The sequence below is a fragment of the Anomaloglossus baeobatrachus genome, chromosome 5 (genome assembly GCF_048569485.1).
Source record: "Anomaloglossus baeobatrachus isolate aAnoBae1 chromosome 5, aAnoBae1.hap1, whole genome shotgun sequence".
NCBI classification, from domain to species: Eukaryota; Metazoa; Chordata; class Amphibia; order Anura; family Aromobatidae; genus Anomaloglossus; species Anomaloglossus baeobatrachus.
The window spans coordinates 211384146-211400834 of record NC_134357.1 but is presented as its reverse complement, the minus strand read 5'-3'; the positions used below and the strand labels follow the sequence as shown (position 1 = coordinate 211400834).

Below are 16689 nucleotides of genomic sequence, written 5' to 3'. Positions count from 1 at the left end.
TCTTCCTCCCCACAGTTCAACACTCTCACAGGCACTCTCCCTTTCTTCACATCCACCACCCCTCGGGCGGCCATTACAGTGGGCCAGTGCTCGGAAGGCATGGGCTCCATCATTGCAGGGTAGTCACGCCCCTGAGGCCCTACTGCTGCCCTACACCAGATCATCATCTCACTCCTAGGGGGCACAGTCAATGGAGCAACATCCATCACTCTCACTCCACCAATCTCCCCACCTGTTGAGCTTACATGCTGGCGGTACATCAGGGCTCGGATTTCACGCTGCACAGCCCTCTGCCGGCTCCCTGCCGCTGTGGCAGCTAGCTGTTGCAATAGGGTCAATACATCAGCCATGAAGTGCTCCATCACATTGGTTCCCAGCACTATTTTCGGGTTATGATCACTGGGTTCATTCATGATCACAATCATGCCCTGGTGTTGCAGTTCAGCTTGCCCCACTGTCATAGCCACTTGTTTATACCCCACCTGGGTCAATGGGAGTCCATTAGCGGCAATCAACGTTATACTATTGTCTGGGGGCGCCAGCTCGTCTATGGCCCAATACCGCTGGTACAACGTATACGGTATGATAGTTACCTGTGATCCAGTGTCCAAGAGAGCCATCACTGGTATACCGTCCACAGCCACGGGGATGATGGGGCGGGCCCCGATATATCGGTCTCGCCAGTCCGGGGGGCCACGATGTTCTACTCCTGAGGATTGGCCCGGGGCCCCAGGGGTTGCTCGTTTAACGGGCACTGTCGGAAGTAATGGCCCGGCTTACAGCACTTGTAGCAGATTGAAGGTCTGCTCCGCGGGTTGTTAGCACTTCTCCGCTGCATCCAGGGAACATCCTCGGGACTGTCAGCAAGCTGTATCTGTGCTGGAGGTTGAGATCTGGTCAGAGGTTGCAGTGCAGCAAGGATTTTGGCAAGGTCTCCGTCCATGCGACGGACCTGGGCTGCCAGCTCTTCTACTGTGCTGCTCGGGGCTGCAGGTACTAGGGAGGTTGGTTTGGCTGAGGCCGCCACAATGGGAGCTGTCTCGACGGGCCACGGGACGGGCTCCAGAACTTCGGCAGCTGGGGGCTGTAGTGCTTTGATAGCCCGCTCCTTTAACACAGCAAAGTCCACACCAGGGTGTTCCAGGGCCCACAGCCGGAGTTGTTTACGATCCTCAGGGGACCTCATCCCCTGCGCAAATTGCTCCACTAACATCTTGTTGCTATCCGCCTCATTAATAGAGTTCACCCGCTTCAGCGTGCGGAGGGCGGTCTGCAGACGTAGAGCATAGTCCCGAATGCTATCCCCAGCTCATTGCCGGCACTGGTAAAACTGCATCCTCAGCTCAGCTTCAGTCCGGGTCTCGAAGGCAGTCTGTAGCTTCTCAAAGATGGTGGCTACAGAGAGCCGGTCCCCCTCGGCCCAGGTCTCCGCTTCCTGCTCAGCCGCACCGGTTAGCTGGCCTAGCACTATCGCTGCACGTTGCTTATCAGTCAGGGGGTACAGCTCTAGCAACGGGTTAAGCTTTTTCCGGAAGGCCTGTAGGGCATCCGGTTTCCCATCATACTGCGGTAGCCAGGCAGCTTCGGGCGCATAGGGCAAGGAGAACGGCATGACCTGAGCGAGCGCGGGGGCCGCGGCACCTCCCGCCGGTACAGCCGGGACTTGGGCAGGCCCATTCTCCACCGCGGGTGCCGCTGCGGCTGCGACCACCGCTCCTCCAGCGGCTCCGTCGGGCGCAGACATCTTGTTTTCGTCCCCCTTAGCTCTTTCCGGCCCCTCCTTTTTCGGGGCGGGGTTTTGGCCTTCGCGCCTCTACTGCTCGAGAAGACGCTCGAGCGGGAACTTTTCGCGCCAAAGATGGCGGCTTCTGAAATTTTTCTGCCGGATCCCTCCGGCGGTAACAAGGCGCACCTCTACCAGACGGCAGAGCGGTAAGATCCTGTTCGTGACGCCAAGTTGTCGCGGGCGGGGAGGAGGGTGTCGGCACACTACGCTCACCCCTTCTGCTCGGGTCCGGCAGCTGCTCAGTGGTGGCTCGAGCTGTGGGCCGGATCCCAGGGTTTCTCGAGCGACACTCCTCGCCCGTGAGTGAAAGGGGGTTGTTGGGTGTGGGGAATGATTATTGTCCGTGACGCCACCCACGGTTGTGGTGATTTCACCACCGCTGCTCTATACGGGGCTCCCGGGGATGGTGATGCGGAGCAGCCAGGTGTTGTGTTGCCCCTCCGTGGGTAGGGGTTGGTGATCCCGGGGCCCGGTGATGGTGAGGGAGGTGCAGGGCCTGGTGGGCGCAGGGACGCGGGGGCAGCGCTGTGCCTTGCGGCACTGTGGTACTCACTCAGCCTGAGACGTTGACACAGTTTTTACGGTAAACCAAACGGCTGGTAAGACGGTCCCACGGACGGCTGCACTTGCTCTCCCGGTAGGTGACGGTGATGTCCCTTTTCCTAGCACCTTGGTGTACTTGTTGGTTGCGATGGGTCCCCACCGGTAACCCGCTCCCCGGCTTCAAGCTGGACCGGGGGAGCTCTGCACTTTGCCCGCAGGCGCTGGCCCTAAGAAACTGGTGCCTTGGCGGTGGCGGTGTCTCTTCTATACTGGCTGGGCTGTTGCCTTCAATCGGGACTTGGTTGTTGGGGGATCTACATCCCCTTCACTGACGGATTCGGCATATTTGGCGACTCCTAGCCTTGCCGGGGTCCGAGAGGCCCCTGCCCTGGTGCTGACTGTCCTTCGGAACACTGCTCCAGACCGCCGGGCACACAGCCAACGGGGTCCTTCCAGGAACTTCCAAATGGTCCCCCTCCAGACAGTCACCGCCGTTGCTGACCTTGCTCTACACAAAGCTGGACCCTTCAGGCTTTCTTTCTTTCCTGTCACCTCACTTGCTTTCCTCCTTTACCACTTTCTACTTTCACTACTTGTTTACTCAAGCTCGTCCCTGAGCTGACTGCTTGGTTTTCCCGCCTCCAGAGCTGTGAACTCCTCGGTGGGCGGAACCAACCGCCTGGCCCACCCCCTGGTGTGAATCATCAGACTCCTGGAGGAAGGCAACAAGGATTTTTGGTTAGCTTAGCTGTTCCTACCTGGGATGTGGGGTGTGGTGGTGTGTGACCCGTGTCCCCTGGCTTGCCCAGGGCGACACACTCATACTATGCCCCAAAGAAATGCCTGCAATTTTTGCAGTTAAAATTGCGTATCAGAAATGGAGAGGTGGTGTAGAATGGATAGGTTGTGTAGCTTTCTTGAGAGCCGAGGTACGTCTCTGACTTTCACAGACACTCATACTATGCCCCAAAGAATTGCTTCTGTGGCGCCCTGGACAAGCCAGGTCGTCACAGAACTACACCAACACACCCCACACCCCGATTAGGCACATCTAGGTCAAACACAAAATCCTTGTTGCCTTCTTCCAGGGGCTGATGTCCACACCAGGGGGTGGGCCAGGCGGTTGGTCCCGCCCACCGAGGAGTTCACAGTCCTGGAGGCGGGGAAAAGCAGATCAGTTGAGTTGAGTTGAGTTGAATGGAGTGGAGTTTGGGAGTGGAGAGGAGTAGAAGGAGGAGTGGTAGAGAGGGAGTCTGAAGGCGTCCGGGTGTGTGGCCCGGACGGAACAGCAAGGTTGGCAGACGGTGGTGACCGTCTGCAGGAGAGGCTGATTGGAGCAAACCGTATGGACCGTGGATGGGCGATGGCCCGGCGGAACCCGATCGGAGAGTAAAGAGAAGCCAGCACCATCCGGCAGGGCTTACGGACCCCGACCAGGCTAGGAGTCGCCGTTAAACTGGTCAAATCCGTTAGCGAAGGGAACCTCCGGGGTTTCCCAGCAGTCAAGACCCGAATGAAGGCAACAGCTCACACCGTAGAGGGAAACACAGTCACCGCCAAGGCTAAAGTTCTCAGGGCCAGAGCCTGCGGGCAAAAAGGGGCTCCTTCAGCATCCATCCAAGCTGGGGAGTGGGTTACCAGTGGAAAGCCATTGGAACCGTAACACAACACAGGTGCAGGGAAAGGCAGTCACCATCAACCTACCGGGAGCAGAAACAACCGCAGCCGCCTGTGGGACCCGTCCATCCAGCCATTTGTTTGACCAGAGACTCTGTGTGAATTACTGGCTAAGTGAGTACCACCGTGCCGTGCGGCACAGCGCTGCCCCCACGACCCTGCACTTCACCAGGCCCCGTAACCCACCTGCCAACCATCCCTACCCCTCACTGGGCCCCGGGACAACCAACCCCCCTACCCACGGAGGGGAGAACCAACATCCAAGCTGCTCCCAGTCATCGCTCCCGGGATCCCCGTCCAGAGCAGCGGTGGTGTCACAACCTCACCACAACCGTGGGTGGCGTCACGGACAATATCCCTAAACCCAAACCACCCCCTTTTCACTCACGGGCGAGGAACGCCGCTCTAGTCCCCGGGATCCGGCCCACCGCTCGAGCCACCACCGAGCAGCAGCAGCAGCCGGACCCGAGCAGTGGGTGAGCGCAGCATCCCCTCCTCCGCCCGCGACACTTGCACTTTTTGCAGTTAAAATTGCGTACCAGAAATGGAGAGGTGGAGTAGAATGGAGAGGTGGTGTAGTTTCTTGACAGCTGAGGTACTTCTCTGATTTTCACAGATGCTCATACTATGCCCCAAAGAAATGCCTGCACTTTTTGCAGTCAAAATTTTATGCAGAAATGGATAGGTGGTGTAGAATAGAGAGGTGGTGTAGCTTTCTTGACAGCATAGGTACATCACTGACTATCACAGACACCCATACTATGCCCCAAAGAATTGCCTGCACTTTTTGCAGTTAAAATTGCGTAGCACCAATGGAGAGGTGGTGTAGCTTTCTTGACAGCTGAGGTACGTCACTGACTATCACAGACATTCATACTATGCCCGAAAGAATTGCCTGCACTTTTTGCAGTTAAAATTGCGTAGTAAAAATGGAGAGCTGGTGTAGAATAGAGAGGTGGTGTAGCTTTCTTGACAGCTGAGGTACGTTACTGACTATCACAGACACTCATGCTATACCCCAAAGAATTGTCTGCACTTTTTGCAGTTAAAATTCAGTAGCAGAAATGGAGAGGTGGTGTAGAATGGGGAGGTGGTGTAGCTTTCTTGACAGCAGAGGTACGACACTGACTTTCACAGACATTCATACTATGCCCCAAAGAATTGCCTGCATGTTTTACAGTTAAAATTGCGGAGCAGAAATGGAGAGGTGATGTAGCTTTCTTGACAGCAGAGGAACATCACTGACTATCACAGACACTCATACTATATCCCAAAAAATTGCCTGCACTTTTTGCAGTTAAAATTTCGTAGCAGAAATGCAAAGGTGGTGTAGAATTCAGAGGTGGTGTAGTTTTCTTGACAGCTGAGGTACTTCACTGACTATCACATACACTCATACTATGCCCCAAAGAATTGCCTGCACTTTTTGCAGTTAAAACTGCATAGGAGAAATGGAGAGGTGGTGTAGAATGGAAAGTGGTGTTGCTTTCTTGACAGCTGAGGTACATCACTGCCTTTCACAGACACTCATACTATGCTCCAAAGAATTTCCTGCACTTTTTGCAGTTAAAATTGTATAGCTAAAATGGAGAGGTGGTGTAGAATGGAGAGGTGGTTTAGCTTTCTTGACAGCTGAGGTATGTCACTGACTTTCACAGACACTCATACCATGTCACAAAGAATTGCCTTCCCTTTTTTTACAGTTAAACTTGCGTAGCAGAAATGGAGAGGTGGTGTAGAATAAAGAGGTGGTGTAGCTTTCTCGACAGCAGAGGTACGTTACTGACTATCACAGACACTCATACTATGCTGTGAAGATGTAATTTACCCTCTCACTGTATATGCTGTGATACTATGTCATGAAATTTTCCGGTCGTTGATTCCTATATTATTCCCAAATTACCCTTACCCGGTATCAATAATACACGGACACTGCTTGCGACTTGGTAAAATATGGCCACAGCAGCCCTTTATTGCCTATTGTTTACACACTAACACAAGGGGGCGCCGTCCAACGGGCGTCCCCAACATTTAACAATAGGTAATACCATAATAATAATAATAATAATACAGTACGTAATACGATACGTAACCCTGGGTAGGCCCGGTCCAGAAACCACCTTCCACCACCAAAACATGATCCCTGGCCGCAACACACACCGGGCCGGAGATGAGGTATGAATCACCTACGGATCAATACCCCCCACCTTGCAGGACCCATGCCTGCAAGATCCTGTAACCGGAGCCACTATATCCTACAAGTGACTCTCCAATCAAACAACATTATCCGTTAAACCGCCTCTGGACCAGACCTACCCCCGCCACAGAACAGGCCACGTGACACCTTGCGTGGTCTGGACCCCCACACACCCAACGCTTGCTCCCCCAACTTGCAAGCCAAACCAACCATTAAAACCTTTCCATCCATCACTTAAACTCTGAGCATCCAATATATGCACCAGCCAGCGTACCCAGTCCACCTTTCTGCACCGCACTCCCCTGATCCTTAGTGGCAGGAGCCACCGGGTCCCTCTGACGGCCACTCAGGCCCACCATGCCACAAGCTCCCAAACTATACCGGAATCCACACCATGCCGCGCTGGCCTTATTATAACCAATTAAATGCAGTACCGACTGTACCATCGTCCTCCCCAGTACCGACCAAAGAACCACTGTACAGTCACCCTGTACAGTCAGTCCTCCTCCTGTCTCCAGCTGAATTAAACCACCACTGGGGTTGAAATACAACAACAGGATGACACTCACACTGCTTATGCTACTGGGTCACTTCGCACCCCAAACCTAGTTCTCCCAGGAAACCGCTAAAGTGAAACCCCGCTGTAAAACGACTGCAATCCATAGCCTTGAAATTTCCCCTACAGCTGACCTTGCAGCTTTCCCAGAGCCAAATATCACTACCGGTCTCCCCTGACCAATTTATTCCGCCATCACACCCTCTGACAACAACAGAGGCTCGAGCTGTCTTCCCCAGAAAATCCCAAAATCTTCCCACATACTCAACTACCACACTAATGGACCTTCTTCATCCGAAATCAGGCCCACTTAATTTCAACGAGGCCCACACGGCCTAACGGAACTATGCTCTACCCCAAAATTAATACGGCCTCAAAAAACAAAACAACCGCAGTCATCGCCCTGTACCCCTTACTGAGGCGAAGATATTGAAGCATTACCTTCGATCCCAAGGTCCCCAACAACACCTCCAACCATAATGCATAGTCCGCTTGCCTCCGCAAACCGGACCACGACAAGCTCCCTGTACTACAATGCCCACCGAAAAATTGCAGCCACACCACTGGCCCAATTGACTCCATATGCAACTATGGGCATCAGGAGACACAACTTTACCAAACACCCTGTCCGGGCCTTTCGATCTCAAGGAAAAACCTTGTGACATGCAACCCCCTTTGAGCTCTCATATTACACCACAAGATAAATTAAAACCTTGGCCACACCATAGTATCCGCTCAAAGCCGACCACCGAGGGGCGTACCACTATTTTCCCGTAACGCACAACTGCACCTTCAAACCAAATAACTTCGTGCCGTGAGACCGGAGCACCACGACTCCCTAAGCAAATCCTTACCCAGATGCCCATACCTACCACCGGGCCAAGAATTCCTTTTTTTTTTAAATTGTATATGAATATAAAATAGACTCCACCAGCCCACAGATGCCAGGAGTCCACCCATGCAAAACACCCAATAATACCAGATGGCCCTAAGCTATCCGACTTACACTCTATGCACCACAAGTACCCAATCCTCTAGTCCAAACCATAACTCGCATAGTCCCCACCCGTAATCACGGCTGTCCGAAGAACTCCATTATTCCGTCCGCAGCCCACCATTGCTGATTAACCGAGTTCACCCACAGCAGCCCAAAGCTGCCCAGCACCTACATTAACACCAATTCAGTCACGCTGGACTCAACATTCCTCCCAGCACCAACTTCCACAATGGGATAACATGCAGACTAGCCACAAATTAACCCCATGTTACCATTGATGCGGTTGCAAACCTATAAACCCATTACAGCAACCAACACTTCACCTTCTCCTACATTTCCGCTCTCCTTTATTCAATTATCCACAGCAACCCTCGCGCCATACCGGGGCCCCGCACCTACACATCACTCACAAAAACCCCCTGAAAACTCCTCGCACACACCGTACTGCGGGACCCCCCGCCCCTTTACCTGACCCACCATAATTCATCCAATAAGAACCACCATGCATCAGAAGATTAATAATGAAACACCCCAGCAAACCTTCAATAACTGCGCCGTCTCACCCGCTCACATGTGCTGCAATCATCAGCCCCCTTAACCAAGTCTCACAAGACCTAAACTGCGGTAAACGCCGAACCTCGCCATCCCCAACCTGCAACTGTAACCACCGGACCTGACGCCACCTGCACCCTCACGGCCTCGCTGCCATGAGACCACCCCGTCCGTAACTCTGCCCCTGGCCTCCAGAACATGAACCCACACCCCCCGGGGACCACGGCACCAACCGACCTATGAACTAACCACATGCTCCAAACCCCCCCAGCTGCTACCCATATCTCCAGACACTACTCCACTACAGCGACTGTCACCCCACTACTACAAAAAGGCTGAAACTTAAATTGATTACCGCGCCAGGCTGCCTCCAGAGGACGCCCTCAGATCAGCCGTCACCGTCCTTTTTGGCAGTCGTCTGTCGCTGATCCCGGGACATCCCTCAAGCTGCAGGCACCTAATGCCCGCCGGGTTCACCCCCTGACGCCAGGAGCACTGTGTCCACATGCCCTGTTTGGGCCGATTGTCACCTCCACAATGCTGGGCGCTCCCCTCCTGGGGGAAGCCGCTACTGATTAGAGCTGCACGCTTGTCCCAATGCCTGCTCCAGGATAGACAGCAGGCCTCCTGTCTCCTCCTCGTCGCCACCTGCTGCGCCCAGTCCTCTGGTCCAGATGATCCAGCCACACAGGTGAGGTGACCCTGCAGGCACCTCCTGTCTCCTCCTCGCCGCCGCCTACTGCGCCCAGTCCTCCGGTCCCGATAATCCAGCCACACAGGTGAGGTGACCCTGCAGGCGCCTCCTGTCTCCTCCTCGCCGCCGCCTGCTGCACCCAGTCCTCCGGTCTCGATAATCCAGCCACACAGGTGAGGTGATCCGCGGAGGGAGGGGGGGGGGGTGTTGTCCATCCACCGCCGCTGGGCGCGCTCCCGGCCGGGAGCGGCCGCATCGCTCAAAAATCCAGGTTGAGGCCTCACACCGGAAGTAGGCCCCCGGGCTGGACACGCCCCCTTTTCGGCCGTCGCGGCCCTGCAGGAGATTCCTCCCGACAGCCAGAGCAGGCGCAGCAAGCTACCGCCGCCTGCCCAGCTGCTTAGGGTCCCCACGGGAGTGGGGGCTCTCACGTTGTCCTCCTCACCCCCACCTTCCTCAAAAGACCCCGGCGAGTCCTGAAACTGCCAGCACTGCAGCAAAGAGGGGGGGGGGGAGGGGAAGGTGCCGAGGAGACACCCAGGCAGCCTGAGTGTGGGACTGCACTGCCTGGGCGCCCTGCACCGCCATGCTGACCAGATCCGAGGATTCCTCAGGACATCATGATGGAGGTTCCCCAGCCCGTCCAAGCTGCAGATCTGCGATGTTCGGATCCATCAGGCTGGATGTCATGATGGAGGTTCCCCAGCCCGTCCAAGCTGTCATCCAGGAAGTGCAAAAGGAGGTAATTGAATCCCACCTCCTATTATATACACCATAAAGCTCCCTCCTTTCCTTCCACCACACTCCACCCCCTAACCAATCACCTTCTTTTCCTCATTCCTAAACGAACCAACACTGTTTAACCCCATCAACTCCCTACCCTCCGGGCTGTCATGTCGCCCCTACACCCTATGGGTTCCATGGCTTTCTTGACAGCTGAGGTATGTCACTGACTTTCACAGACACTCATACTATGTCACAAAGAATTGCCTGCACTTTTTTACAGTTAAACTTGCGTAGCAGAAATGGAGAGGTGGTGTAGAATGGAGAGGTGGTGTAGCTTTCTCGACAGCAGAGGCACGTTACTGACTATCACAGACATTCATACTATGCCCCAAAGAATTTCCTGCATTTTTTGCAGTTAAAATTGCGTAACAGAAATGGAGAGGTGGTGTAGAATGGAGAGGTGGTGTAGCTTTCTTGACAGCTGAGGTACATCACTGTGTTTCACAGACACTCATACTATGCCCCAAAGAATTGCCTGCACTTTTTGCAGTTAAAATTGCATAGCTAAAATGGAGAGGTGGTGTAGTATGGAGAGGTGGTGTGGCTTTCTTGACAGCTGAGGTACGTCACTGACTGTCACAGACACTCATACTATGCCACAAATCATAGCATGCACTTTTTGCAGTTAGAATTGCGCAGCAGAAATGGAGAGGTGGTGTAGAATGGAGAGATGGTGTATCTTTCTTGAGAGCTAAGGTACGTCACTGACTTTCACAGACACGCACACTATGCCCCAAAGAATTTCCTGTGCTTTTTGCAGTTAAAAATTGCGTAGCAGAAATGGAGAAGTGGTGTAGAATGGATAGGTTGTGTAGCTTTCTTGAGAGCTGAGGTACGTCTCTGACTTTCACAGACACTCATACTATGCCCCACAGAATTGCTTGCACTTTTTGCAGTTAAAATTGCGTACCAGAAATGGAGAGGTGGAGTAGAATGGAGAGGTGGTGTAGTTTTCTTGACAGCTGAGGTACGTTACTGACTATCACAGACAGTCATACTATGCCCCAAAGAATTGCCTTCACTTTTTGCAGTTAAAATTGCGTAGCAAAAATGGAGAGGTGGTATAGAATGGAGAGGTGGTGTAGCTTTCTTGACAGCTGAGGTACGTCTCTGATTTTCACAGATGCTCATACTATGCCCCAAAGAAATGCCTGCACTTTTTGAAGATAAAATTGCGTAGCAGAATTGGAGAGGTGCTGTAGAATGGAGAGATGGTGTAGTTTTTTTTGAGAGCAGAGGTATGTCACTGACTTATCACAGACACCCATACTATGCCCCAAAGAATTGCCTGCACTTTTTGCTGTGAAAATTGCGTAGCAGAAATGGAGAGGTGGTGTAGAATGGAGACGTGGTGTAGCTTTCTTGACAGCAGAGGTACGTCACTGACTATCACAGACACCCATACTGTGCCCCAAAGAATGGCCTGCACTTTTTGCAGTTAAAATTGTATGCAGAAATGGATAGGTGGTGCAGAATAGAGAGGTGGTGTAGCTTTCTTGACAGCTGAGGAACGTCACTGACTATCACAGACACTCATACTTTGCCCCAAAGAATTGCCTGCACTTTTTGCAGGTAAAATTGCATAGCACATAAGGAGAGGTGTTGTAGAATGGAGAGGTGGTGTAGCTTTCTTGACAGCTGAGGTACGTCACTGATTTTGACAGACACTCAGACCATGCCTCAAAGAATTGTTTGCACTTTTTTCAGTTAAAATTGCGTACCAGAAATAGAGAGATGGTGTAGAATAAAGAGGTGGTGTAGCTTTCTTGACAGCTGAGGTACGTAACTGAGTTTCACAGACACCCATACTATGCCCCAAAAAATGCCTGCTCTTTTTGCAGTTAGAATTGCGCAGCAGAAATGGAGAGGTGGTGAAGAATAGAGAAATGGTGTAGCTTTCTTGAGAGCTGAGGTACGTCACTGACTATCACAAACACTCTGTTACGGGGGGCTGTCTGATAATAAAACCCAAAGGAATATCAGACAGTCAGGGTCCACCATGCAAAGACTCTGCTGCAGACTATGGCAGAGGATTAGGGGTATATAAGTGTGCTACTGTAAATAGTAATAGCACAGGTGCAGAGTGCAATACCTCTGTTAAACTCACAGAGGAATATAATTAGGAAATAAAGCAATTTCTCCCTTGCTTGGAGGGTGTGTGGTATGGTCTCTGTTAATGGTCACAGAGACAAAAGCAGTGAGTGTGAAATGGCACCTACCTAGGTCCATTCCTCTAGCGGTGCCAGGAGACGGACAGCAGCGTAAGCCGCACAAAGCTCCTACCTGCGTTCGCTCCACTAGTGTGCAAGGACACGAACCACTAGATATGGCACCTGCCTAGGTCCGCTCCACTTGTGGTGCAAAAGAGACGGACAACAGCATAAGCCGCACAAAGCTCCTACCTATGTTCGCTCCCCTAGTGTGCGAGGATACGAACTGCCAGACGCAGTATAAGGAACGTTACCCTAGCGGCAATGTCCACCTACGAATAGAATCACAAGGCTCAGCCGGACCATGTGCCTCAGGCACCTGCCTATGTCTGCTCCACTAAGATGTAAGGATACGGACCGCAGTCAAAGCTGTAAGTTATAAGAACGCTACCCTGCCGGTAGTGCTCACCTAGCATAGACAGGGAGATGCCTAGAGGGACGTGCACAGAGCGTCTACTCTCATGCATGAAAAAATAGGACTGAGCGCCGGGCGGCGTGCGTCAGGGTCTTATATAGACTCTGTGCCTCATCCAAGATGGAGGACACCAGAGCCAATCCGCTGCCAGAACGACAGCAATGACGTCACGCTGGCCTATCACCGAGCAAAGCGTCACAAGCACATGACCAGCGACCAATCGGCATAGAAGGTGTCAGAGACATGTGACCACGTGTCACAAGCACATGACCAGCAGCAAATCAGCTTAGAAGGTGTCAGAGACATGTGACCTCGTGTCAGCGATGATGTCACCCGCACATGTGCAATGGCTCCAAGATAGGACTTAGTCTCCAGCGCTTGCACATGTGCAGTAGCAAGAAATCCGAACATAGTCTCCAGTGCCACAGCAACCGTAACAGTACCTCCCCCTCAAGGGCCCCCCTCCCGGCGACGCAGGTAATCGGCAACTAAGTCGGGAGCATGGACAGCCTCCTCAGGCTCCCAAGAGCGATGTTCCGGGCCGTAGCCCTTCCAACCTATCAAGAAGAACCTGCGCCCTCTAACCATCTTAGAACCAACTATGGCTCGTACCTCATAGCTAGAGCAAGAGGAATCAGAGGCAGGAGAGTGCACTTCACGAGCGTGAGGTAAAATAGCCGGCTTTAGCAATGAGACATGGAATTTGTCATGGATCCGAAGATGGACAGGTAACTTCAGTTGGTAGACTACAGGATTTACCTGTCGAAGAACCTCATAAGGACCCAGGAAGCAAGGAGCAAATTTGACAGAGCTCACTCTAAGTCTCACGTGTTTTGCAGAGAGCCACACAAAGTCCCCTGGAGAAAAGACAGGAGCCGGGCGACGAAACCGATCGGACACCGTCTTCATACGGTCCTTAGCTGCTTGGATCGACTCTTGAGTATGATCCCAAACCTCTCTGGCATTAGTTGCCCAGTCGGCCACAAGAGGAGGAGGTACAGCAGCGGGAAACGGTACCGGTACCCTAGGGTGTTGCCCATTATTGAGTACGAACGGTGTCTGCCGAGTGGCCTCAGCCAGCGAATTGTTAAGGGCAAATTCTGCCCAGGGTAGGAGGGAGGACCAGTTATCGTGGTTCTCAGCAACAAAGTGTCGAAGGTATATAATCATGGATTGATTGGTACGCTCAACCAATATCCAGACCCATACAGGCTCGGTGTGAATTCCCCTCCACCTCTGGGTATTGGTATACATATGACTGTTATTTGACTTGTTATATATGTGCTGCAAACATTCCTGTCTGATCCACTAGGATATGTATAGCAGTTTACATGGGACAGTGTGCAATGTTTGTGTAATCCCCTCTTTCTGTGGTGATAGTAATTGTATTGCACATGACACTTTATTCCCTGTACCTTTTGCGGACATGTATTCTTTTGCAGCAATAATGTAGCATAAATAATTATGTACTGAATACCTGGATACCCCTTTTTGACCCCTGTTTTCCACATGCAATTAAATGAGTGTTATAATATATATGGTATTTGCCAGCTAATAAAGTATTTATTTTTATCCTTTAAACCACAATTCTTTGTTTCTTGTTGAATTATGCCTGTGGTGGGTTATTTACCTATTTGCTTTGCAATATGATACGCCCTGCTATATAATTTTGAATCATTCTTTTGTTGATACATTACATAACCATACACTTTGCACTAGGTGGCACTGGCCGCTATACAGTACTGCCTATGCTGCATCGAGGAATTGCACCTTCTTATGACATTCTCTATAGGATTCAACACTTGTATAATACACACAGCATAAATCACAGTTGGGTTTGGGGGGTAACGCGACCACCTCCTACAAGGGCACAGAGTACCACAGAGTAAGTGCAGAAAGAGGGACACATGGCAGCATTAGCTTTGCATTGGGGTATGAGCAGGATTAGTAGTTTGTGCAGGTTGGGGATAGATTGGGACAGTGCTGGAAAAGTGAGAAGTCAAATGTGTCTTTGTTTTAGTTCTAGCACCCACGGGGCAAGAGGTTAAATAGTCATCACCGGGCCTGGTGATGTCGGGTCTGGGGATGTCACGGGTGGCCCTTTCACCCAGTTTCATGACCCTGAGGTGTACAATAAATAAGGGTTGGGGGTGATGGTGGAGGATTTGTCTCGTGACACCACTTGCAGTATGCGGCCAGGGTTTAGCTGCCGCTGTTGTTGCTATCCTCCGGGGCTGATGGTCGGAACAGCTAATTTGTTTCTGTTCCGCACAGGTGGAGCGGGCCCCGGGGAGGATGATGGGGTGGTAGTCTATGGTGTTGTACACTGGGGAGCGGGGCTGAGGATGCCAACAGTATCTGGACAACTCAGGCTGGTAATTTCCTTTACCTTTTACTGGTTGGTTGTTATAGTTCCAGAATACAGTGGTCCGGTCAGCCAGGGAGCAGTGAGGAATCCCTTCTCTGCCAGGTACGTTAGAGGCCTTCCTTAGTGTTCTCTGAATGTGGGTTGCTGTGGCCTAAAGCAGCACAGCGTCCCTCTTCCTATGTGCCTTATCCCTTGTGACGTGCAGCGCAAGCCGGTTGTAGTGTCCGCCGGTACTCCTGCAGCCCCGGCCTCTATTATGCTGCTGCGCCTTGGGAGTCTCTGTTGGGCCAGGTGGCGTGGAACCTCCTGCCCTCCGGGTTTACTGCTGGGCCGTTAGTCCCCGACAGTCGAAGACCCCGGTGTCCTGATTCAGCGCTCTGTCATGGATAGCTTGAAACAGCTCTCAAACAGCAACCGCTCTCTTTCAATGCTACTCAAGTTCTGAGTCTCTCTTCCTGTTTCACTTTCTCTAACCCCTCCCCAGCCCAGAATGCAGAGGGAAGCTCACCCCAAACAGGATTTGAGCTCCCCCTTCAGGCCTGGATTAGGAAGTGTTGTGAGTGTGATTTGTACCTGGCATAGAGGTCTCCCCGCCGCCTCCAGGTATAGCATTTCCCTCCGGTGAGAAGAACAATGCCACTGTGGCTCCCATGACCACTGGGGTGCCACATAATCTCTGCAGATGAGTCCTGGCTGAAATAAGTTGTCATATCAGTCTGGGCTAGATGGAAAATACTTGAAAAGTGAGCGATTCTACCAGAAAGGAAGATTTCATTTTTAGAAAAAGCGCAGTCATCTACTGAGGTTCTCCTACATCCAATATTAGGGTGCATTACTGTAGTTGTAGTCACTGTTACCTGGTTAGAGGCTCATTTAGAAGTTTTGCCTCCCTACATCAAAACTCGAGCTACGCCTTTAGTGGGACAAATTGTACTTTTGAATAACACCATTCATTTTACCAATTAATGTACTGGAAAACAGAAGATAAAAAACAAATGCAATTTCTCAATTTTTTTTTAATTTACCATATTCAATATACTGTAAAACTGACCTGGCGATATGATTCTACAGGTCAGTACGAGTATACAGATGGCTCAGAGGTGGTCACGGACCGCTCCTGCAGATGATTCTGTGGCTTCATTTGACCTCACTGTTGAGAGAGGAGAGCTTAATGATTCTCATGATTTCAGCAGATATGTAAAACAATGAGCCAATTATATTCTCAAATTGCTCTTATTAACCCCTTCTCTCCAACCTGTTTTCACATTCCTGACTTTTTCTAATTCTGACCAATGTTACTTTATGAGTGAATAACTCTGGAATGCTTCAACAGATCACAGTGATTCTGAGAATGATTTTTCACCACATATTGAACTTCATGTTAGTGGTAAATTTAGGATAATATTTTTAGTGTTTATTATGAAAATTATCATCAGAACTTTGGCGAAAACGAACATTTAGAAAATTTCTCAATTTTTAAAATGTGAATTTTTATGCCCTTAAACCAGAGATTTGTGTCACACGAAGTAATTAACAAATAACATTTATAATATATACTTTACATCAGCACAATTTTTGGAACATCAATTTTTTTTAGAGAGTTAGAAGAGTTAAACCTTTATCAGCAATTTTTCATTTTTCCAACAAAATTTTCAAAACCTTTTTTAGGGACCACATCACATTTGAAGTCACTTTGAGAAGCCTATATGACAAAAAAAATGCCCAAAGATGACAACATGCTAAAAACTGACCCCCTTAAACTGCACAAAACTACACTCAAGAAGTTTATTAACCCTTTAGGTGCCTCACAGGAAATAATATAGGAATAATAGGAAGCAATATGAAAGAAAAAATGAAAATTTTCCCACAAAATATATTGCTTTAGCCCGAAATTTTGAATTGAAGATA

General features: G+C 50.9%; 1 protein-coding gene across 2 annotated transcripts in view; it reads right to left on the bottom strand.

The window, feature by feature from the left end:
- Positions 1-16689, bottom strand: part of C5H10orf71 (chromosome 5 C10orf71 homolog) — a 715842-nt gene that overhangs the window by 283432 nt on the left and 415721 nt on the right. For both annotated transcript variants that reach the window (XM_075349117.1, XM_075349119.1), the window contains exon 2: positions 15833-15931. The gene's annotated coding sequence lies outside the window, so the exon portion shown is untranslated. The remainder of the gene's footprint in view (positions 1-15832; positions 15932-16689) is intronic.